A 26,435-nucleotide genomic window follows, 5' to 3' on the forward strand; every position below is an offset into this window, starting at 1 on the left:
TGTGGTGATTGTTATCGCGAATAAAAAGGATCGCCGCAATAAAGGATCAGTGCGCTCAAAGGAAGAAAGGACATCCACCATCTTACTTCGGCACCAGCGTCGCTTGGCTTGGACATCTGTCGCGCGGTACTTTCTGTCAGGTTAGTTGACCCGCTTACTATATGTCCAGCCGATCCTAGGAAAATACTTCCTTATAACACCTGCGTTCTATGTAATTTTGCATGCACAACAACCTCACCGAGATTTGGATTTCTCGGATCGGATTTCGGATACTGGATTCGTTCACACGGCTTGAGGCGGATTGTGACCACTATTCGATGCCAATTGGATTGCATGGTTCCTAGTGGAATAGGACGACGACCACGGATAAGGTTCGGTTCATCACCGGAGGACATTCACTGGACAAGCGCCGAAACTTGTCTCACAGGTACGTGTTAATGAACAAGTATATGTCCAGTCGAAGCGTTCCTTTCACCCTACTTACACCCAATTTCGACCATTTTTCTGGAAATTTCTGCGACGGAGCCACGCCGGACAGGACGTCTGGCGCAGACGGACACATTGTTGGAATCTGTGGTGCCGTTTTTCCAAACCAGGACGATTCGTGGCAACGGACTGCCATTTCGTCATCGCTTGAGGAGTTTCACTCGGTGGTGGTTCCATTCACTGCCCACCCATCCATTCATAAATTCGATTCCTTCCCACTGAAGATCGCCACCAGTGATTTCGGAACAATCACTGCCACCGTGTTCACCGTAGATCGTCGAAGCCCATCCACGTGTGAGCGAAGAGGTCGCGCCAACAAGTTTCCGTCCAGGTAAATACACTTTATGGTATATGTCGCCGAAGCAAGGCATACAGTAAATACACCTGTTGATCGAAATTTATATCCTCTTCGACTCATCATTTACACACGCAAGCCCTGTAGACCCAATTGGGTCTGTTGATTCCATTTCGTTACTTTGTGAAAAAAAAAATTTGGGAAATTTGCGAATATTGCCCGCTGGATTGGTTCCACTGTTTGGTTGTCTGGGTAAGCCACCACAGTATATGTCCAGCCGTGGCATTTATTTTGAATACTACATCATATTTCCCCCCTCTTCATTCCTCTTCTGGTCGTTGGTTGCTGAGACGAACTGGTTACCGTTACGGACGTCTTATTGGACATTTTGACTGGTATTGGCAGTTCAATTGGGCTTAATCGCCTGTTTCGTCAGGTTAGTGAACACGATACATAGTATATGCCAGTCAAGCTAGGCGTATACGCGGAGTACTACACCACCATCTCTCTCGTTCCGTTACCGGTAACTTGTGACGTCAACCATGCCGCCGAAGAAACCTACGTTGAAGCTACTGATTACAAAGCTCGTTGAGGCGCAGTCTTCCCTCAGCGATATTTGGCAGTTTATCGCGGACTTCAAGGAGGACACCAAACTCTCCCAGATTGAAGTAAGAATGGAAAAATTGGAGGAACTTTGGGAAGAATTCTCCGAGACGCTAGTTGAGATAAAATCTCATGACGACTATAACGAGGAGGAGGGCTACGACAAGGAAAGGCGGGAGTTCAACAACCGTTATTTTGAGGCCAAATCCTTTTTCATGGATCAGGTTAAGGAGAAAAGGGAACCACAAGCCCTTGATCAATCTTTCCGGAATCATGATTCGTCGATTCACGGTAATGCTGCGCTTGATAATGTACGTTTGCCCCAAATCAAGTTGCCAACTTTCGATGGGAACGACGACGAGTGGCTAGGGTTTCGGGACCTATTTACCTCCCTCATACACTGGAAACCTGACCTGCCGGAGGTGGAAAAGTTCCACTATTTGAAGGGCTGCCTTCTAGGGGAACCACGGAGCCTGATCGACCCGCTGAAGATTACCAAGGCAAACTACCAGGTAGCATGGGATATGCTGCTGAAACGTTATAACAACAGCAAGCAGTTGAAGAAAAGGCAAATTCAATCACTGCTGTCGTTGCCTACACTCTCCAAGGAATCCGTCGCGGAATTGCACACGCTTCTGGAAGGCTTTGAGCGAATAGTGCAAACCCTCGATCAGGTGGTCCAGCCTGCCGAGTATAAGGACTTGTTACTGGTTAATATCCTAACGTCACGCTTGGATCCAGTGACGCGACGAGGTTGGGAAGAGTTTTCCGCAACTAAAGAAAACGATTCTCTGGATGACCTCAAGGATTTCCTCAACCGACGAATGCACGTGCTGGAGTCGCTACCATCCAAATCTACCGACACCAGGGGTGTCCAACCAACAGCGCAATTGAAGCAGAAATCATCGTTTACCAAAACTAGTTTCACTTCAGCTCAGGCGTCCGGGGGTCGCTGTTTTGCTTGTTCAGGAAATCATCCACTGTTCCACTGCAACCCGTTACTCCTCTGCTATCGAAGTTCTGGAGGATTGAACAGCCAGGTGCGTACATAAATAATAAAATTTAAAACAGTATACGTATAAAGACCAGCATATTTTAAAAATAAGGCAAAATTTATCATTAAACCGATAGAAGATAGGACGCAAAATTTATTGCGGCTTAATATAACGAAAAGACATCAAAAATTGCTTAGCTTAGACTGACTACACATATCAATGTTTGCTATTCCGTGATTGACCGAAGTCAGTGAAAATGCACAAAGAATCAACTAGAAGTTCGGCTGGGATTGGCCATAATCTTCTTCAGTGTGCATAATTCAGTGCCTCTATTTATACAGGGTCAATAACGGCGCCGGCCACGTCCTTGCAGTCAGGTGGGATTGGGGGAAGGAATGTTAGTGTGTAACCTTTGCTATTTGGAGACCGTATTTGCCTCTGCATCTCCACAAAGGTTACTGGGAGGGATGTTTGTTAATGGGAAGGATCGTTGGGTCACAGGATTCACTTTGATAAGCGATTAGACCATGATAAATAATGATTTGTGAGATATATACATGCTTATTTGTAAATATAATATTTTCATTTGATATGAACAATTTCTATGTAGTGGAAAATTATGCCGACACTTGAGGTGATGAACCATTCAAAGTTTGTTGAACAAATACCTAAATGTAACATTCCTACAGCTGTCAGGACGAAAGAATGTGTTATTATATTTTACTTATTTGAAAAGAAACAAAAATCTCGATTGGTTGGAACATCATAGAACACTCTTATTCTTATGCCGACACTTACAGTGGCGAACCATCCAAAGTTTGTTGAATAAAGTGAACCATTCGCAAGTCTACACTTGTAGTGTCGAACCATTCAAAGTTTTTTTTAATTACAAAAATAAAGGTAAAAAGGGGTGTTCTGAAAATAAATAAAAAATGTGAAACATAAATAATTCATGAATCAGAGTTTGTGTCGACACTCACAGTGACGAACAATTCATAGTTTGTTGAAAATTCATATTTACGTCCCACAATTGTAACGATTAAATGTGCAGTCATACATATTTTATAGATTAGAAATAGTAGCATGAAACGAGCTCACCAATTGATCCTTTATCCTTCACTGTGCAGCCACAATCCACTCTCAGCCTCACTCGTTTGCTCGGCTATATAAAAGCACTCAGAAAAAAATAGGCGCGCGACCCGAAAAGGAAAAAAAAACTTGGCTTTCTTGACGCACTGCCCGGCAGCAAGCGTCATGGTCAAAGGATCAAAAATAACTAACCGATCACGCCACTTTTTCACTTACTAGACCGACGCGCGACATGTTTGATCCTGCCTTCGTCGCTCGCCCCCGTCGGAGCAAGCGTCAAGGTCGAAAGATCAAACAAAACTCCGAAAAGACATAAAAAATTGCGTTCAAAATCATCGAAGTGATTGTGCTACTTTTATCCAAATGTCGTTTCTCCGAATGTTGGTTCCCCGAATGCCAGTTCCCCGAATACCGCTTTTCTCCGAATTCCATTTCCACGATTGACCCGTTTCACCGAAAAGTGGTGCAGTTTAAAGAGGTGCTATAATAGACTTCAGTAGCCAAATATATAAAGAAGGGTGCATATCAGATGGCCAGTTCGTTTACCACCCTAAAATGTATAAAGTTATGGCAATTATTAATACCATAAACTTTTCGGGGGAGCGGGATATTCGGGGAACTGGCATTCGGAGAACTAACGTTCTGGGCAACGACATTCGTGGAACCGACATTGGGGGAAAAGTAGCACAACCCATCGAAGTGACTGTAGTAATCGAATTCTCTTTTCGCTGATAACCTGAGCAGATCAATGTTATCAATTGTCACCCTTTTTCAGTTGGAAACAAAAAAAATATTCAAATTATATAGCTCCAAAGAACAGCTTATGTATTAAAGAAGGAGAAATTTATTTAAATTTAAAATTAACAGGTTTTTTACCTAAAATTATGGTTAGACAATATTTAGAAAAAAATAGAATGTTTGAAAGAAGGGTCAATTTGTGCGAAATATATCAATATATTCAGTGCAAAAATTGACTCCAATAGCGGAACTCAAAAGAAGAATAAAAATTTGAAAGTAGGATAATTTCTGGATAAATAATAAAAAAAACTATGTGCAATAACTTTCATCACATGCTTTAGTTTATTCAAATGCATATGATTGAGCATGAGCATGAGCATGATTGACCGCCCGCAGATGCTACTCCGTTATTGCAAGAACAGCTGTACTTACACAGGGAACCAACAGACACTATTCGGGATCAGTAGCATCCTCAATGTGTAAAACAGGTGCTCTCATTATTATAACAAACAATAACGGTGCCGGCTGCGTCCGAATGCAGGTCAATTTGGGGACGGGAGGGAAATGTTGACGTGTTACTTGCTTTATGGAAGCCGAGGAGTCCTCTGCACTTCCACAAGTAGACACTGGGAGTTTGGATATGGGGAAAGTTTGAGCAAAGGATTCGTTTTGGTAAACGATAAATATATAATTTGAAATGAATGCGCCTAACCGGATTCGCTATATTACTCGATAAAAACCGTGAACGCCGAACAAGTGTTCGACGCTCGCCCCACAGGAGCAAGCGACAAGACCAGAGGATCAAACACTACTAACGCGATCCGCGATACTATTCCACCGTAGTACGCGAACGACGTGCGACATGTTTGATCCTGCCCCGTCGCTCGCCCCGCAGGAGCAAGCAACCAGGTCGAAGGATCAAACACTACTCGTTTACTCAAGTGCATATGATTGTTGAATAATGTGACATTTTGTATCAATTGACTCCACAACAAGCCTGTTATCATCAGAAATATTGAATAGAAACGTAAAAACGAATCACATCTTAAGAAATTCTTGGTTTCAGACTCATTATACCAAACGACTATTATGCCAAACCACAATTATGATAAACGACCATTATACCAAACGATTTAATGCCAAATGACCATTTACGAATTTATGCCATACGGCTTTATGCCAAAGGACCATTATGACAAACGACTTTAAGTCAATCAGCTATATGCCAAACGGCCATTATGACAAACGACCATTATGCCAAAGGACTTTATGCTAAATGACCTACCACCAATTTATAGATCTTCAAAATAACCAGCATAATTTAAATATATTGAATTCAAAAGAGGCTAACTGAGATTGATTGAAATTATTCATTTATAATAGCAAATACAATAGTAGTACTAAGTAAACTAAATTGATTTTTTTTTGTTCGTAAAAGTTAACAGACCTTCGCAGACTTTTGATATTACTTTTTCATAACATTAACATGATATAACATTTTGATAAAATATGTGCTAAAAACACTATACAAAGCTCATAGGTCCTTAGGCCTGTATTCAATGAAGTTCTTGAATGATCTAAGACATTCTCACTATTTAACACAATATTTCGTTTAAAGGAAAAGGGATCATTGTAACAAAAATTTCGTGAAAAAACAGCTTTTGGGAGAAGCTTCCTAAGCTTCTGAGAGAAGCATCCTCAGCTTCATGAAGAAGCTTCTTAAGCTTCTGGAAGATACTTCCCAAGCTTCAGGAAGATGTTTCCCAAGCTTTTGAGAGAAGCTTCCCAAAATTCTACGACAAGTACCCTAGCAGACTCCAAAAGGAAATTTTTACTCTCTCCTTTATGAAATTATCTGATTAAGTATCAATTCACTATACGAAGTCCTAATCTAGTTCGTCAAACAAGATTCTAATGAAGTTGATTCCACATTCTCAATCTTTCAATCTTAATATCAATGTTTCATCCATATAGTCTCTGTCAAGCATTGCAATTGTAGTACCGAAAGGTATAATGCAATATCATTCGTCACATCCAGTATACTTAGCTCAAAAATATAGACATTGTTCTTGCCAGCAATCAAATTCATGAAACAGCCCAATAAGGTATTCACAGCCCGGAAACGGCCCAACACCATTCGTCCTGAATCGTGTCTGAACAAATTTAAACAATTCACAAAACAAGGATCCAGAGCGCAGTTCCGTTCAAAATTTAACAACTCACTCATCCCTCAAGACGTAAAGTGAGGCCCTTGTCCGACCGAAGGAAACAAAGCTGCCTTCAAGAAAAGGACGTGCAAGTATCTTGGGACCATACTGTGCTTTCTGACAACCGCCGGAGGAGGCTTTCCTCAAACTAAGGCACACTGGTTCGGAACTCGAAAAACCGTGCTTTTTTAGTTTTTGATGTCTGAACGTGATTTTAGAAGGGTGAAATCTGTTGGTGTATTATTCTTCTTCTTGGCATTATGTCCTCACTGGAACAAAGTCTGCTTCTCAGCTTAGTGTTCAATGAGCACTTCCACAGTTATTAACTTTAATTGCCAAAGTATATCGTGTGGCAGATGCGATGATACTTTATGTGCAGGGAAATCAAATAAATTTCCATTACGAAAAGATCCTGCACACCTTCAGCATGGCTTTGCTTTGTAGCCGCGGACTCTAACCACTCGGCTAAGAAAAGCCCTGATTGAGTGTTGGATGATATTCTTTGAAATTAGTTGTGATATAAAATGTCAGTGGTCCACCTATACACCTAGCACGCAGTGTGAAAATTTGTTGTCACTGAATATCATGAAAAGCTGCCAGAAATGGCAAACCCAACAACTTCCACATGAAAGATATGTTTTGACCAACGATGAGATAGTGTCCTCTCATTTTTGTTGGATGCAGTTTGGAAACTATCGCAAAAAAAAAACATTTATGGTATTTCTTACACAACTTTGCATAATCATAGTTTTAACAAAACGTCGTGTAGCCTGAGAATCACCTTTAGACATAGAATACTAAAAAAGCAAGTTTTTCGGGTTCTGAACCAGTGTGCAACCCAATGTTCGCAGATGCCAGTCACACACACAGAAACCGTCTGGGACCAATCCGGCTGAGGGCTCTTCGCTCATAACGAAATGTAAATTTTATTTCTATTCTTATTATTTTAAACGGGCGGTTCGCATGGAATCTGATATTTTCCATTCCGACGCTTCGACACAGTCAACCAGATGGCCATCTGGCGAGTTTGGGCGTGTGCGAGAGTTTCCGTTTTCCCACAGCACTCCGACCAATTCCTGTCTGGGCTTATCTGATGCCTTAGACGCAAAGCAAAAGCACATGCAGTAATCCACGCTCACCCGATGGAGAAACCACCAATCTTGCATCAGAAGTAGCCAGTATGGAGAACGAGTGGATTTGCGTCGATATGACGCAGAGGAAAATTCTTATTCTAAAGATGGCTTTGCCATAATAATCTGTAAGGTCTGTCAGTTGCTCGTGTGGTAGCCGTAATGGAGTGTGCAGTTAAATTGAGTGAAAATTATGAGATTTGCTATTTCGCCAGCGATACTGAATAATATCAGGCAAGGTTTTTTTGAGAATGGATGCATTATGGGGTTAATATGAGATTAAAAAAAATGCACAGCTCCATACTAACGGAAAACGAATGAAATGCAATGGTTTGCATTTCGTATCACTGAATCCAGCTTCAAGCAATGCCCTAAAGGATTCTTTACATACCTTCATACATCTTTAGATACCTGCATGAACTTTCAAGGATTTTTACAGAGTTCCGTGGTCCTTCGAAGACCATCGCAAAGCTTGAAAAAATACAAAGATAAAAAGTACAGCCAAAGAAAACAATATATATCTGAATTTTAGGATTTCTAAAAATCTTCATGTAAACAAGGGGAGTGTTGCGGGATTATCACAGCTACTTTTTCTACGTTACTATTTTATTCTTAAAGCTGGAATGTGGAAAGCAGCTATTTGTAGCTTATTTTCAAACCAGCAGCAATGTATTTTCACAATCGCACAAAATTATCCATCATATAAGATGGATGCCTTTTGTAAAATTCAATCCATCATAATTTAACAGGTTTCGTTCGTACTTTATAATAAATTTTCCAAGGGGTCATCCTACAGTTCCAGTAGTAATTTACAGTGATTCTTTAATTCTGTTCAAGATGTGCTTAATTTCCTACTTGAATTGATGGAGGAATTCAGTCAGAGGTTTCTTCAAAGATTCGTCAAGAAATTCTTCCAAATAGATTTTTTTCAAAGATCTTGCACTTCTCCAGGGTTTGATCTAAGATTTTTTCTAAAACTTTTGCTATGAATTCTTCAAAAGTTTCTTCCAGGATACACACAGGGTTTCACTCAAGAATTTATTAAGAGATTCGTCCAGAGATTTCAAACGAGATTTTGTCAGAACATTCTATGGCGATTCCTTCTGGAGGTTTCTGAATAGATGTTTTCCAGGGCTTTTTTTTAGATTGCACCAGAGATAATTCATAAGCGCTTACCAGAAGTAGACCTCTAAAAATTTCTGCAGGGATCCACTTGGGAATTTTTCAACAGATTATTCTTGAGTTCTTGTAAAATATTAATTTTGCTGATCCATATCACCGGACAAATTACGGCTACAATAACCCGCTTGACTCCTGCATTAGATCTTTTAATGAGATTTGTGACGAATTCGATTTTGATATATCCAAAAATTTGTTCAAAAACCGTATCGCACGTTTTCTTACAAAATATTTCAAATCAAATCCTAAACGTCAATGATTTTTATTCGACATGGTTAGGATATCGATTTTGCTCATTTATAATGGATGCTGGAGCGTTTATTTTAGGAACTTCTCCAGGAATTCGTCGGAAATTCTTGCATGGAATTCACAGGGAATTCCCCCAAGCATTCTTATGGTGATTCCACCAGAAACTTCTTCAGCAATTAACAATTCATTTAAAAAAAAAAATAAATAATAAGAGCAATTAAATCTTCAGGAATTCCTCTAGCTACTTCCCCTGGATTATTTAACCCTCGAATACCCAACCCCGCCTTGAGACGGGGTACACTTTTGAGTTTTGTGTATTTCTTCGTAGCTCGCAAATCAAAATGATTTTATTTTTAGCTCAAACCTTGAGTCTCTGACACTGAAGACGGCCTTACAGTTGAGGTCGAAATACGCGCATCTGTCAAAGGATACAAGCTCTAGTGGAATTAAATGGTATAGTACTAAATTCGGTTTTTTTATTTTCATATACTTATAGGTATTCTACTAAACAGCTCGAAGATTTATTATCAATTCCCAAGAATGTCTCAAGGAATTCGAAAAATCCCTGCAAAAACTCTTTGAAAGATTCTGTAAAGAAATAATCCTGAAGTTTTTCCAGAAATTCCTCTGGATGTCCCTCAAGTACATCCCCAACATCATCCAGTAAAACCCTCTTGGATTTCTTTAGGGATTCTTCGAAAGTCCTTCCAGAAATGCCTCCAAAGGTAATTCATAGATTTTTCCAGGAATCCCTCCTAGAAAAAAATAATAAAAAATATTTCATCAGAAAACACACTTTCTCCTGAGAGTCCTCCAGAAACTCCTTTGGGGATTACTCTAGGAATTCTTTCAATGATTCCTTCAGGAACTCCTACAGTAATTCCTTCAAAAAGATCTCTGAGAATTTCCCACCGCATTTCTCCAAAAATTGCTTTTGAGATTCTTTCAATATCTTCTCTATGGAATTCTTCAAACATATCTCCAGAGGTTTATTCAGGGATCTCCTCAGAATTTCATTCAGGGATTTCTCCAGTAACTCCTATAGGGTTTCTTCTGGGAATTTGGATGTCTCCAGAGATTTTTTCAGGAATTCCTACAGGAATTTCTCCGGAAGCACTTGTAAGGATTGTTTCAATAGTTTTTTTAACCCTTGAATTTTTGAAGAAACTTCCCTGGAAATTCCCTGTAGAAACTTCAGGAGGAAATTTTGATAATCTTCGAGTAGTTGAGTGAAATGCCTATTAGTAAACTTAAACTAAATTTATAACTATATAATAAAATTCAATTTACAGTTGAGTTCGAAATACGCGTATACACTCCCGTGCATAAGTATGGGTTCACCCCCTAAAAAACATGCAAAAGTGTTCTGTCCATATCTCTGTGATTACACGTCCAATTCAAACTCTCTAAGTCGCATTCGGATGGCAAAGAGTTATTCTTACTTCGTATGTATTTTTTCAAAAACATTTTTTGAACTTTGTATACTACATTTTTACTGAAAGTTGTGACATTTTTCAAAAAACACACTGAAAAATCATATCTAATTTCCTCAGCATTGGGTCGAATAAAATTTTAAATCAAAGTGTCATTAGAATCGTAATCTTATATTCGTTGAAGAGACCCCACGAAATGTTGGCGGAAAAATCTGGAAAGTATTCAAAATCAATGAAACAGTCAGTCAAGTCATCGTGCAAAAGTTCGAAATTCAGGTCGAAATCGAATTCAGGTTAACTTCTGCGTTCATGAGTCCTCTCATGGCGCAGTGGTTAACGCGCCCCAACTAGAGATCGGGAAGTCGTGAGTTCGATTCTCACTGAGAAGACGTGTAACTTTTTCGCAAATCTTCACATCAATTTGTCCATCTAATCCAATTGCAAATTATATGTAATGTTTAGCTTTTCGGTAGTTGTTAAACTTCCACTCGGCTGGTTGGCCGTAAACCACGATTCATAATTAAAACAAGTATTCTGAAGAAGCTTGTTGAGAATATCCTGGAAGAATTCTCAGTGAAATTCCATGAGAAATCTCTTGAAAAAGCTGAAGCAGCTTTAAGAAGGGTATTAATGAGAATTTTTTTAAAAAATGCCATGACGGTTTCCTGTATGAATTCGTAATGGAATCCAAGGAGCAATTTCTTGAGGAATTCGTGTGGAGTGAATCTTTGATGGAATTTTCAAAGAAATCTTTGAGGGTATGTTACAAGGAATTCATAAGAAAGCTCATAAAGAATTCTTGGAGGAAACCTTGGAGAAATTTCTGGCAAATATGTGATTTTTTGGTGAACTCTTTGAATAAATCGTGTGTAGAACTACTGGCATCCTTAGAAAAATTTTCGAAATCTTTGAATTATTTTCTGGCAAAATAATCCTAAAATTCCTTGGGAAATTCCCAGTAAAATTCCTGAAGAAGCTTCTAGAGAATTTCCAGGAATAAATGCGGGAAGAATAATTGGAAAAATTCCCGAAGTAGTTTTAAGAAGAATTTTGGGAATTTGAGGAAATCCTTGAGAGAATTCCTGGAGTAATCCTTGGATTGTAGATGGAGAGATCTTCGGTAGAATTCCTGGAAGAATCCAAAAATGAAAAAAACCTTTGGAAATCTCCTTGAAAATCCCTATGGGCAATTTAAGATGAATTCTTTGTAGTATCTGTTGTGGAAATTATTGCAAGAGTTCGTCAAAAAATCCGCGAAAGCATTATTTCCCAAAGTGTTCTAGAGGACCAATTTCTGAAGGATTTTTATGGAAGGAATCCCTGAAAGCATTACTAAAGATTTTTATTTTAGAAACCTCTAGATGAGCATTTTTTTGAAGATATTAGAATTATTTGAGGCGAAACCGTTAAAATTATTTTCTATGAAATTATTGGAATTGATCCCTGCATAAATTTTCGAAAATATCTTCGAATTATTTCCCGCCGAAATGTGGGCTTAGTAGCCGTGCGGTTAGCGGCGTCAGTCGTTTGGGCGTATTGTGCTACGGAGTGTGGGTTCGATTCCCGCACCAGTCGGTGAAAACTTTTCATCAAACGAAAAATTCTTCACTGGTCCATTGTCTAATGTAAGTTATGATCGGTGTAAATTGTCCTTTTTTTAAAGAAATGTTCCTAGAAAAAAATCGTTGGAAAATCTCTTGAGAAATCCCCGGAGAAGATTCTAGTTGATATCCTGAAATTTCCAGACAAATCTTGGAATGAAGTCCTAAAGCAATCCCTGAAGATTTTCATAGAGAAGTCTCTGGGGGAATTCCTGGTAGAAATATGATTTGTTGAAATATTTAAATGAAATTTTTGGAATAATTTGAGGAATTTTGCTGGCGAAATAACTCTTAAAAATCACTGGAAAATTCTCTAGAAGCTTCTAGAGAACTTCCTGGAAGGCTTCACGGAGAAATCCCTGGAGAAACAGTTAGAGTAATTCCCGGAGGAGTACCATGAAGATATAAAAGGTTGCCTGGAAGAATTCTTGCAGAAATCTCTGTGGACATTATTGAAGTTATTTATTTTGTAGAAATTTCTGGCGTATATAAGATATTTTCTTGGTGAAATCTTTGAATAAATCCTGGATGGAATTTTGCACAATTGGAATCATTGGCGGAATTTTTGAAAACTCTGAAATATTCTTGACGACATTTCCCTTAAAAAATCCTTGCGAAATCTTTGGAGAAGCTCGTAGAGGATTTCCTGAAAGAATTTTCGGAGAAATTCCTGAATAAGTCCTTAGAAAAAAATGCCCTGGAGCAGCCTTCAATGGTTTTCTTATAAAATCCCTGGAGAAATAACTGGAAGAATTCCATGAGGAAATCCTAGTGATATCCGTGAGGAGTTCCTGGATGAATTTGTAATGCAATTACAAGAGCAATCTCTTACGGAATTTTTGGTGGAGGAATCTCTTGAGAAGATGGGCTTCGTAGCCGTGCGATTAGTGTCACCGAGGCATTAAGCCGCATCGTACTAAGGAGTGTGAGTTCGATTCCCACCCCAGACCGAAGAACTTTTCGAGAGAAATGTTTTCCGACTGTGGCACTGGGCGTTGCATGCAAGTCCGTTGTCTAGTGTGGTGCTTCCTTTAAAGGGCAAGTTGCCCACAAGAAGCATTAACGTGTAGTGTCTTTAAAAAATAAATAAAGGTTGGTGGAATTCATGAAGAAATCTTTAGGAGTATTTTTGGAGGAAGCTCTTGAGGGATTCTTGCAGGAATTTTCATTAAATACATTGACATGTTAATGCTTCCAGCGAACGATTTTCCGTTTGACGATAACACCAAATTCATACCTGACGAAAAGTTTTCCGGGCTGAAGCGGGATTCAAACTTGATAACAATAACCACGTGGCCACCAAGCTGAATTTCTGGCAGATATGTAATGTTTTTTTGCGGAATTTTTAAATAAACCCTAGATGGAATTATTGAAAACTTTCGAAAAAGAAATCTTAAAAATCAATTCAATAAAATACTTATGGAAAATATTATAGGAAATCTCTGTAAAATCCCCGAAGAAGCTTCTTAAGGATTTCCTGGTAAAATTCTTGGAAGATTACTTGGAGAAATTCCCATAAGAATTCCTAGAACAATTTCAGAAGAAGTTCTTGGAAAAATCCCTGGAGAAATTGCTGAACATATCCTTGGAGATATTTATAGAGGAATCCCTGAAGGTAATTCTGGTGGAATTCATCTGTGGAGGAAATTCTTGTAGGAGTTTGTCAAGGAATCCCTGAAAGTATTATTGAAGCTTTTTTCTGAGAACGCTGTAGAGAAATACCAATCATTTCTAGGTGAAAGTTTTGATGAAATCCTTTACGGCACTATTGAATCCCTGCAGGAAATCTGATTTGTTTCCTGGCGGAATATTCTTAGAAAAGTTTCCTGAGAAACCCATGGAGAAACCCCTGAATGAGATTCTAGCGCCCTTATGCTACTGAATGCAAGATTTCAGAAATTCCTCATGAATTCCCCCAGGATGCATTAGAGGCATTCAACTCCTGGAGAAGTTCCTGGAAATATCGTTGTAATAATCTTAGAACTTCTTGTTGAATCCCAATTGTCTTACAAGAATCCCAAGAAGAATTGCTGGAGTAATCTCTGGAGGAATTTATGGAAGAGTTTTGGGAAAAATCATTGGAAAAAATCGTGTCAGAATCCTAGGAGGAATTCTTGTAGGAAACCTGAAGGGTTTTGTGGAGATAGTTATGAAGGTACTCTTTGAAGAAATCTCTGAAAAATCATGGAGGAATTTCTAGAAATTATTTGATTTTTCTTTCGGCGAAACGTAATTATGGGTAATCTCTTAAGAAATCCCTGAAAAAAAACCCTGGAGAAACTTCTACAGGATTCACTGGAGAAATCCCTGCATTAGTTTTCGGAGGAATCACTGGAGAAATATTTCGGGAATTCCTGAATCAATCCTTGGTGGAATTACTGAAGGGATTCCCAGTGCGAGAATTCCTCCAGATATTTATTCAGTGATACTTCCACAAACTCCTTCCAGGATTTCTCCGAGAACTTAGGCATTTATCGATTATTTTCTACAGATTCCCTCAAATGATTTCCAAATTAATCCTCAAGAAGTCACTCGAAAACTTCACAAGGAACTTCTTCAGATACTCCTACAGGGATTTCTCATGGAACTTCTCAAGTGATTTCTGCATTAATTTTTCAATGGATTCGTCCAAGCATTTATTCAGAGCCTCCTCCAGTAATTCGTACGGACACTATTTCAGAAATTCCTCTTGTATCCTGGCATAATTCCTAGAGGAATTCAATTCCTGGAGAAGTCCCTGAAGATACCCAGACAACCAGAATGAACGCATAACGAAAACACATTTTGCGTTATGCGATTCTTATATGGGCAAAGTTTCACGTATAAGATGTTGCAAAAAGGCCTTATGCGTACAAAAGTGGAGGCGATATGCGTGCATATTTTATATGATGAAACACATCATACAATGCGAGTGGGTTGATTTTATTTAGCTAATCCGTACTCTTATGCGACTTAATTTATGATAACAAAGTTGATTTCAAAGCTGCTACGGATTGATCCGACTTACATTGTACGAGTATACGGGACGAAACGAAATAACTCATAAAAACGCGTTTTATGCGAGGAAACTCATCGATCAAACGATTTCATCCACCATGTAGTGCGGGAGTAATGAAATTTGTATGAAAAAACGACTTTACTCGTTCACTGTTATGCGATTTCTGGTTGTCTGGGTATCGTTGTAAAAACCCTGGAAGAATTGTATGAATCCTAAAAGGAATTCTTGTGAGATACTTGAAGGATTTTGTGGAGGGAAAAAGTGTTGAAGCAACTCCTGGAGAAAATCTCTGAATGAATCGTGGAGGAATTTCTAGAAAATATGTGATTTTTCCTTTGGCGAAACATGTTTTTGGTAATCTTTTGAGAAATCCCTAGAGAAACTTGTAGAGTAATCACTGGAAAGGAATTTTTGGTGGAATCACTGGAGAAATATTTGAGGAATTCCTGAAGCAATCCTTGGCGGAATTGTTGTAGGGATTCCTAGTGGAATCCGTGGAGGAGTTTTGGAGAATTTCTCAAAAAAAATCCTAGGGAAATTTCTGGAAAAAATATGTGAATTATTTCTAGGCAAAATTTTACGGAAATATTTCAGTAGAATTTCTGAAGTAATTTTCGAAATAATCTCTTAACTGTTGACTAGCAAAATTTCTTGATAAATCTTCGTAGAATTTTTGAGCCTCTTGAAAATTTCTTGGAGGAATTTTTTGAAGATGTGCCGAAATAATCACTTAAATTTTTGTTGAGAAATTTAGAAAAAAAAAACAAAGGAGTTACAGTAGACTCTCCATAATTCGATGTTAAAGGGACCATCGACTTATGGAATTATCGTGTTATAGAATATACCGATACAAAACCGATGAAATGCTCGAAAAATCTTATAATTTTTACTGACAATATATGTTTTTACTTCCATGCTTTTCAACTTTTATTACAATTTGCAAGTATTTATTCACCTCCAAACAAGAATTCATCCATATTTCCACGAATTTCAAAATAGATATCGCGATATGGAGAAAAATTTTCCTCTCACTTGACATCGACTATCCAAGTAGCACATCAATTCGCCTAGCGTGCTAATATAATGCTGTTATGACGGATTTCACGGCAACTCGACAAAGGGATTGGCAGCACCCCTTCAGAATTCAATGAAACTTTCTGGGTGTGAAGACTATGTGAAACTAAGATACTTTACATACTTTGTTTTTTTTCAAAATCGATCTAGACTAACATTTGGAAAGGGTCAAAGTTTTTTTTACTTTTTTTATAAACCCGTATAACTCAAAAACGGTAAGACCTACAAAAAAGTGTTATATGGGGGACTGTCGTGAAATTTCCTGAAGTTTTAGAAAAAAATATTGAAAAAATAAAAAAAAAATCGACACTGGAAAAAAATATTCAAAACTTTAAAGTCGATTAAAAAAACGGCCATTTCAGATTTTGATCATTCTTAAGCAAAAAGTTTCGTAATTGAATTTACTAAAAGTCGTCCATGCATTGCAAATTGGGCACATTTTAGAGAAAAAAGATTTCTAACATCAATTTTTTTTAACCCAAAGTCCAAATATTTTTTTTTTTTTTCAAAGATTTAAACCGTCAAATATGATCGTGTTTTCAAGTGATAAATGAGTTTGAATCAGAAAATAGATTGTATTTTTTATTGAGAATAGTTAAAAAACGGAATTGTTCAGTGATTATGTTTTTTTAATGAAGGCAATCAATGGACTTTGCCTCTGCCTATGAGGAAATCAACTTCATCTTACAATCCGACGGATTTTTATGGTTTGAAAGGTAGCCTAACAGTATTGCAAACATTGAAAAGTAACAACCTTATCAATACCCCATTAAATTCTCTTCTAGAAAAGTTTTGTGAAAAAAAAACTTACTAAACGTACCTGCGTTAAATACCAGATGAATAAGAAATAATTAATATGTTTTTGCAGTCCCCCATACAACACTTTTTTTGTACGTCTTACCGTTTTTGAGTTATACGGGTTTATAAAAAAAAGTAAAAAAAAACTTTGAACCTTTCCAAATGTTAGTCTAGATCGATTTTGAAAAAAAAAATATGCAAAGTATCTTAGTTTCACATACTTTTGACATCCAGAAAATTTCATTGAATTCTGAAGGAGTGCTGTCAATCGCGTGTCGAGTTGGCGTGAAATCCGTCTTATACAGCAGAAGTGCCCCATATTAGCTGTATAATACCACTATAAGCCCAAAAAGGCGTGTGGTTACTTGGTTAGTGGAGATATCAAGTTATAGTAATATCGACTTATGGAGAGCACGTTGTATGTAAATATGAAGGAACCAAAAAACCCATCGAGTTATAGAGCATCGAGTTGTGGAGTTTCGACTGTATTGAGAAACCGTTGCAACCGTTGCAGAGTATATTCACATAAAGAGACTACTAGATACACCGCCGATGAAGCGAATGAAATTTGCTTCATTTTTAGTGGTCTTTAGTTTTGGACGTAAAGCCAAGAAAAAGAAATAGAGGACAAAACTTTATCCAAATAAAAAACAATTGAATTTCTCGACTATTGTCCTTTAAAAAAAATTAAACAGAAGTACATTTTTCTCTACTGTAATAGCTTTGAATAGAAATCATGCAAAAATTACGTTTGGGAGATGAGGGGGGTCTACGAAAGTGTGGCAGTACGTGTAAAAGGTATTGGAAAATAAAACGATCCCTCCTTAATGGAATCTAGAAATCCCAGAAACCATGAACGCCGTACATATTTGAATCTTTCCATTGATATACAAATGAAGAAGCGTAAGAAACATGGTTGTTGGCGCGATAGAAGCGGCTGGCCACCCTATGTGAGGCATTTCATAAGAATAGGGCAATCGAGAGTCAAATGGAAAAGAAAATTGTATCTTGAAGATACACCCAAAATAATTCGGATGGCGGATTTCCCTCCTAGCGTATTAGGTGCTAAATCCACCTATTGATGGTAAGATTCGCCTCCTAAGCGTAGACGGGCAAACCCGTCAATTGAAATCGAGCACATTGGACTTGAAAATTCGAGCAATCTAAATGTTTACACCCGACCCACACAATTGCACAACCAATCCGAAGCCGAATGATGGCATCGGAAACGCACACTTAGGCAAATGGTCACGCGGCAAATGCATGGTGGACATGTCAGAGGAATGGGATGAATATTGCAATATAAAACGCTTTATATATTGCTTTTGTCACTTCTCCCATCAGACCGTCGACAGGTGCGTAGAGATAGCACTGGTTAATGAATCGGGAGGTCCTTGGTTCGATTCCGATTAAGCGCGAGTATTTACTTTTTTTTATTTTTTGGTTCTTCAGGCAAATTTATGAAATTCAACCCGATTTCTTGTGGCTAATTATCATAATAGATTCCGGTCCCTGTCTTTAGATAATCATTTTGCTTGAGTGACTATCGAAATAAGGTACCGTGTGAAAAATGGGTAAAGGAAATCGTACAGAGATGGTTCTTAAAAAAAAATAAAATGAATAAGATCTACTATATTTTTCAGATTGTTTCCTACTAAATCTATGCTATATTTAAATGTAATGTTTGTGCCAAAGTTCAAGGTAAATATTGAAAATTTTGGAAACTAGTGGGACAAGTGAAAATATTGTCGTTTTAAATGACTGAACTGAAACTAAAAAAATAACAGTCAGATCTGTGATTTCAAATGGCCTCATTTGTTAGTGTATGAATACAAAAAAAATCACACATAAATACATAATAAACATTTTGTTCTTTTTAAAACAATTTTCTTGAGTTAAGTTATTTATTTAGCAACAATGTTACTTTTATTAAAAGTATTAACATCATCGAAAATCAAACACCATTCTATTTTACCGATTTTCCACTACTCATTTTATGTAAAGTTAAGTTAGGCTGATACAAATATTAAATTTCTTCTATGTCCGAGACCACTTGGAAGATACGAGGGGGGGATAAAAACAAATAGGGAACAAACAAATAAATATGAAAAAAAAGTTATTTTTTCGAATTTTTTATTTTTGATGATAGTTGTTAAACTGTTTTTAATCGTCCTCTGGATCATTTTTTTACTTGTTTTTTACTTGTAAATTGAAAAAACCTAACTGATGTCAAAAAAATGATGAATCTTTTTTTCCTCCCCTTCAAAATTTTCGGATTTTCGAAGGGGGGGGGGGTTGACATAAAAGAAAATTAATATTTGTATCAGCCTTATCTCTTTTCCAAATAATGTATTCATTGCTATTTAACCCGGTCAAAAGTGTCAACATTCTTGTACCTACTGAATAAGTCATTATTTGAACTTAGTATCCAAACTCATGCGTCATCCGTTGAAGCCATTCAGAACATTACGATGTACATGTTTTTTTTTAAATTTCTTTATTAGTATCATTCCAAACATTACATTCATTTCTTCTATCATCCTAATTTGGTAAAACAAATTTAAGATTTTATTAACATTTTGTTAACAACATACTACATCTCTCTGGCTCTTCACCCGAAAGGCTTTGGGGTTTTACATATTTCGACATGTTGAATCCAACAAAAATAGTCCGGTTGAAAACCCCGTGTAACACCATCGTGACCTTCCCTTGTTAGCTACCCCATATACCCGATTGCCCCAAGGCTCCGCCACAAGAAATTTGCCTTAGACACCAATATATGAAAAACAAAAAAATAATAACAAAGACTGGATTCGAAACCGCAACCTTTGGATCCTTAAACATAAACTTACACCACATGCCTATCATAGTTTCCCATGTATGGGTCTTTACATCACACAACATGGAACCATCTTGTCACGGAGAACAACCTGCAAGAGGAGCAAAATACAACACCCGTTGGACAGCCAAGTGCGAGAAGGGGTGAGATGATATGTTCTATAAATATATTTAAAGTACCAACGCGGTGCTGCGGGAATTTCTTACTTATACCAGAGTCAAAATCTATATGTTTGTATATCTATATTATCAGCAATAACTTATACATTTTCAGTGGAAATAGAATTTCATGCCTTGCGTGTTGGATTGGGTAATATATTAGGGAGAAACAAATAAACACACTTGACTATAACAGTCGGGCGCTTTATAAGCAGAATTTTATCGTTGACGTTTGCTGATTGATTTACTTTTCATTTATTTACATGTTGGTCTCCTATTAGTCGCATGGTTGGGAACGGTACGAGACTCCTCGAAGTAGGAGACCCAGGGTTTGTGGGATTCGATTCATTTGACGATGTAATATTGTAATCAAACATCTAAGTGTGCATACAGCAAACTGGATTACCGTAATTCTTTCGCAATATTAGAAGTGAACAATTATCCTGACATGGATGTTTTATGTATCTTTTAACAATTCCTTATCAAAATAGAGGCCGTTGATAAACCATGTGATCATTTAGCGGGGAGGGGGTATCTAGCCAAAGACCACGGTCCACCCATTTGTGTTTCAAAGAAAATTCCACCATCAACTAAACCTGAAAGGTTTCATTAGCAGTCGGATGGTTCAAGTTTAAAAAACAAGTTTTAAAATTCAATATTTCATATCTTCTTTACCAACAACGATTAGAAGACGATTAAGATTTCTATGGAAATTACTATGACAAAATTTGAAAAAAATGTTCCCCACATGTTAGTACTGTAATGTTAATACAAAATTATCTCTAAGTGAAAACTAATTCCTCAAACAATAATAAGGAACACTGCAGTAGAAACAAATCTTTTTTGAGCTATTTTTGTTAGGGATTTTTGCAGAAGTTTGTCACACTATAATCTCACATTTCGCTTAATAATAGCAAACCAATTCATAAATATCTCTTCTCCCATTTTTCAAATTTCTGTTTCATTCATGAACAAATAAAACACATGATCATTGGGCGAGCGGGGGGTTATTCGTCAAAACCACACAAAAGCACGAGGGAGGAGGAGGTGACTGAAAAGTCAGGAAAAATGTTCACGTGGTTTATGGACGACCCCTAAGAAAGATATGGAGATTTGAATTTCAAACTTTTTTTGAATTTTAAACCGCTCTTATTAGCAGTCATTTACATTTACCGTTATATTTTTTTTTGTAAAGAAGATGCAATAGTACCTAACTGGAATTTACAGAAATTACAATAAGGTTTAATTATCGCACTCAACATTTTACACCAAAGCCAGATTTTCTATATTTTTGGAATTGATATACATAAATAATAATTCTCAAAAAACTTATGTGCACAACATAATCGCAAAATAATGGTGAACGCGTCACGAAATGATTTCGTATACCCTTAAGTGGATTTTTTGGTGTTGGTGTTCGTTCAGAGGTTTGCCAAGCCGCATATCTAAATAAAACTCGTGAAGATCTTTTCCAAACAATAATTTTTCTACATCCCAGAAAATAGGGTGTCTTTGAGCTGTTGTGATATACATATTTGAAAATAGTAAATAGGCAAAGAATGTTCGCAGTTAATAATAAAGGGAACGCTCATAGAACATTCCGCCGTGGATCAAGCTCTGTCCCAGTTGGAACGAAACACTTGAAGAAAATTACTTAGTAAAAGAAGGAAAAAATATGAATTTTGAAAGTGTACATCAAAAACATTATCGAAAGAATGGAAAATCGATTAAAATAATGTTTTTTCAACATATCTCAAATATATATCATGTGTTTGTTATAAAATTATTTATATAGAAATATTAGCAGGTTCTAAAGTAATGATCATTCTAAATGCGTTGCTTGCAAGAATTGATAAATCAGTAATTTATAAAAATGTTTATGTATTAGCTTTACTAACTTTTATCTAAGTGTAAAAGTCACGTAGGAAATTGATTGAAGTGAAATTATGAAATCTAATTAAGGAAGATTGGATTGAACAAATGTGTAGTGAAAATAAATCACTTTGTTCAGCAGAGTGTGCTACTACAGCCTTGACAATCGAAAAAGTGTCACGCTGTCGGCCGGAAGGTGAAAAATTTGATGCAATTGATTTTGCTCAACACGTGTGTTTCGAAGGAAACTGACTGTGATGACTTGTCGGCTTACTAGGAGAATTTAATATTTTGTTTAAATGCTATGGCATGCTATGATACTTACATGGTATATGAAACCTTGTGAAGACAAAACTTCTAAGAAGAAAGAGTGTGGTATGATCAGTTTACATATTTGATGTGAACAGAAAATGTTCATTTTTTTCTAATGCGTTGCATTATTTAGTCTACCGTTAACGGGTAATAAAGTTTTTGTTTATGAAAACTTAGAGTTTGTATGTGTTTGATCGAAGACACATTCAGGTAAGATAATAAAACATTCATGTGTCATTCATGTTGCCCCCAAATTTAGTTTCTACTGCATAAGAATTGATGCAGAGTTGCAGTTTTGGTGAGAAATTTCAAAATTCATTTTTTTTTGTTCAATGTGATGATTTTGTGGGTTTTTATACACATTTATCTGAATTCACAGCATAATAGGAGAGGGGTCAGATTTAAATTTCTTTTCGTTTCAGAGAGCGAGTAATGGCGCTTAAGCCAAGGCTCTAGAGCCAGGACTTACGGGGGAAATACCTGTGTCCCATCCCAGGAAAAGGAACACAGCGATGAAGTGTGCATTAATTTTCTTAGCTACGCCACTTCCAACGATTTTACCTTTCCCTCTTAATGAAACGGTCGGTACGGTGGTCCCCATTTCTTCACTTATAAAATTGAAAAATGTTCGTTCACCATGTTATTCATTCGTGAATAATCTGATGGTCGTAAATCTTTCAATTATCTTAAAACCCAAGTCTGCACAGTGGGCCTGGCCATTTTAATGTTTGTGTCATATTGTATACGATATGCTGCAAATATGAATGTCGACAAGAAAATACTGGAATCATTTCCAGTATTTCCAGGATGCTTTTCAATATTGGTTGTGCAAGCGCTTAGATAGATAGATAGATAGATAGATAGATAGATAGATAGATAGATAGAAAGCTTTACAAAATTTTATCTTATGATCTTATATGAAGAACAACCTATTTTTAAAAGAAGGCAAAATTTATTATTAAAACATTAGGTTATTGGACATCAAAAATTATTGTGACATAATAAAACGAAAGAACATCAAAAAAATTCGTTCAGAATCATCGGAGTAACTGCAGTAATCGATTTCTCTTTTCGCTGATAACTTGAGCAGATCAATGTTATCGATTGTTGCTTTTATATTAGTTGGAAACAAAAAACAATATCTAAAAACAATATAGCTCGAAAGAACAGCCTATGCATAAAAGAAGGCGAAATTCATTTTAATTTTAAATCTTGAGTTTTTATATTTATGATTACATTTTATTTCGAAATGTTTGAAGGAAGGGTAAATTTGTGCTAAATATTTTATTTATTGATAATATATACCAATAACGAAACTCAATAAGGTTTGTTCATAAATTTCATAAGACGAAAAATAGTAATTTTGGACACCCACCCACCCCCTCGTAACGCTTTTTGTATGAATATTATAAAATTTTTGTATGACCTGTAACAACTTACTGACCCCCACCCACCCCCTCAAGCGTTGTGTGAAATTAGCGAATGAGCCCAAAGAAGAATAAATATTTGAAAGAAAGGATTTCTGGATAAGTAATGAAATAGTTTAGGCAATAACTTTCCCAATATGTTTTAGTTTATTCAAGAGCATATCATTGCCTTTTTTAAATCAACTGACTCTAAATAAGCCTGATGTCGTCAGAGGGATTCAATAAAAACGTAAAAACGAATATCATCTTGAGACGTCCTTGGTTTCAGACTCATTATGCCAAACGACTTTATGTCAAATGATTATTATGCCAAATGACCTACCACCAGATCAACTCTATATTCACTTATAATAATAATGCTTAACATATTGTTGATTTAAAGTCATGCTTTAGAGCATTCATGATGTCAAAACTATGTATCATTGCTTGACAGTTATCGAATGAGTGCAATAAAACTTATTTTAATCTGCATTTTATTATGCATATAAAAATAAACACACATTGTTTGAAAATGTATTGGAAAACATGAAGTTGGTGCAGTCCCATATTGAAAAATAAAGGCATACCAGTCTCCATATTAACTTTTAATTTAAATTTCAGCTGCAAAACGTGAATTGTGTTCAAGTTTATTATTTTTTGCTGATCATTAGAAGCAAAATTGGTTAGCTATGCGGTTGTGTTAAATATGTCAGGAAGAAATGTGAGGGGTCGTCCATAAATGACGTAGCTATTTAGGGGGGAGAGGGCTCTTTACGGGGCCCATATAGCCGTTGCGGTAAACGCGCAGCTATTCAGCAAGACCAAGCTGAGGGTCGTGGGTTCGAATCCCACCGGTCGAGGAACTTTTCGGGTTGGAAATTTTCTCGACTTCCCAGAGCATAGAGTATCTTCGTTCCTGCCACACGATAAACGCAAGCAAAAATGGTCATTGGCACAGTAAGCTCTCAGTTAATAACTGTGGAAGTGCTCATAAGAACACTGAGATGCAAGCTGAGATGCAGGCTCTGTCCTCTGTTTTGTTTGACTTATAAACTTGGTTTATAAAATGATGATTCAGCTTCAAAACATTCATCAATTTTAGATTTTCTTGATAAATGCAATCAAACAGATTTTTCAAAGCTTTAAATGGTTATGTAAATATTATATTATATTCGAGTCTTAATTGATAAATTTATTAATAAACAAAATCAAAGTTGAATAAATAAATTAAAAATCAATGTTTTAACTACTTGGAGTACATTGTTTTCTCATTTGTTGACAAGTCATAAAGTCAGCCGTTTTCAAGACAATAAAATATGCTCTTTTCGGCAAATATTACATGAAACAAGATATTTATACCGTGTATTATGCATTCAATGTTGCAGGAGATCTCACTTAATCAACTCATCGATTTGTTTTGATGTATCAATGCTCTTGATGGAATAGCCTGAATATTAATGAGGACAACAGATTCGAGTGATATCGAAATTTCCCTATCATTCAATTTTATTGATAACTTGGTAATTTGATATTTTTTTATTATTTAATTGTTTCATTATAGGTTGTGTAGGTTTATTTTATTATGAAGAGAGATAATGAAGTTCAGCTCAAATATTAATAGAGATAAATAATTTGTATAATAATCGCTAAAATTTTCTAAACATTCCAAATATATCTAGTGTAATCTTTTCTATATCTGGCCACTGAATATAGATTTGAATGGATTTGAATTTGGATAATAATTCATTTCGAATTAATATATTGTATTGTTCATTTTCATTGAAATCTATTTCCTAACAAAGAATAATTAAAAAAAAAAACAATCCTCTAATAACGAAATTTCTGTTCTAACTAAAAATAAACTAGAAATATATTGTACCCTAACTCAACAATAACGAGCTTCATCAATCCAATCATTTTTTTTTCACATTTTCTATAGTAAACTTGTTTGTCTTGGTAACAACAGCAAAAGTAATACAATTTAGCCTATATGAAACTAGATACCAAAATTATGTAACAGCAAACTGTGTTTATTTGAAACTGTTTTCCAGATAACTTTCGAGCGCTACTGTATATCATACTGTTAGATTAGATTATCCTTACATTTTAGTCAGTAATTAATATCACATTTTGTATTGAACTTCTGAATTCTAATTTTTTTGTTTCAACCCAATCACTGAGGAAAATTAATAAAAAATATAAAGGGGAGCCTTCCTTAGCCGAGTGGTTAGAGCCATGCTGAAGGTGTCTGGGTTCAATTCCCGGTCGGTCCAGGATCTTTTCGTAAAGGAAATTTTCTGGACTTCCCTGGGCATAGAGTATCATCGTACCTGCCACACGATATACGAATGTGAAAATGGCAACTTTGGCATAGAAAGCTCTCAGTTAATAACTGTGGAAGTGCTCATAAGAACACTAAGCTGAGAAGCAGGCTCTGTCCCAGTGAGGACGTCAATGCCAAGAAGAAAAAGAAGGGGGGGGGGGTGCTTGATATGCTACGTATTTTCCAAGGGGAAGTATCAGCATTTGTGACGAAACGGTACGAGAGGGGAGGGGGGTGTAAAAAATCAGTGAAAAATGCTACGTTATTTATGGACGGCCCCTAATAGAAAATTATAAACATTTGTATGAAAGAAAAACTTCAAAGTTTGAGCGCTATTTTCTCAGTGCCTACTTTTTTCAATATGGGCCTTTATGGGCAGCATAAGTTGTTCTTAGAAAAACTTTCTTATCGAAAATGTCTCCATCATGAAATTTTGTCCTGAACAACTAATTCCTATCACAATTCATAGATAGTCAAAATTAAAAATGATAAAAAAAGATTATTGCGTTATATAAAAATAAAATTTTGTTTTCATATTTTTCATGATAAAAAATCAGTATATATGTTCTCTTGACTTCTCCAAACGGTTTACTACAATCTCCCCACTTAACGTTCTGTTCTAAAATCAATATATCGGTGACATAATTCTT

General features: G+C 36.5%; 1 protein-coding gene and 1 non-coding gene across 5 annotated transcripts in view; one reads left to right on the top strand and one right to left on the bottom strand.

Moving 5' to 3' along the window:
- LOC5564192 overlaps positions 1-26,435 on the bottom strand; it is an 857,608-nt gene that overhangs the window by 800,026 nt on the left and 31,147 nt on the right. The window lies entirely within an intron of this gene.
- On the top strand, positions 10,720-10,793 carry Trnas-aga. Its single transcript has one exon. It is a non-coding gene; the product is annotated as a tRNA-Ser (tRNA).

The sequence above is a fragment of the Aedes aegypti genome, chromosome 2 (genome assembly GCF_002204515.2).
Source record: "Aedes aegypti strain LVP_AGWG chromosome 2, AaegL5.0 Primary Assembly, whole genome shotgun sequence".
Classification (NCBI taxonomy): domain Eukaryota; kingdom Metazoa; phylum Arthropoda; class Insecta; order Diptera; family Culicidae; genus Aedes; species Aedes aegypti.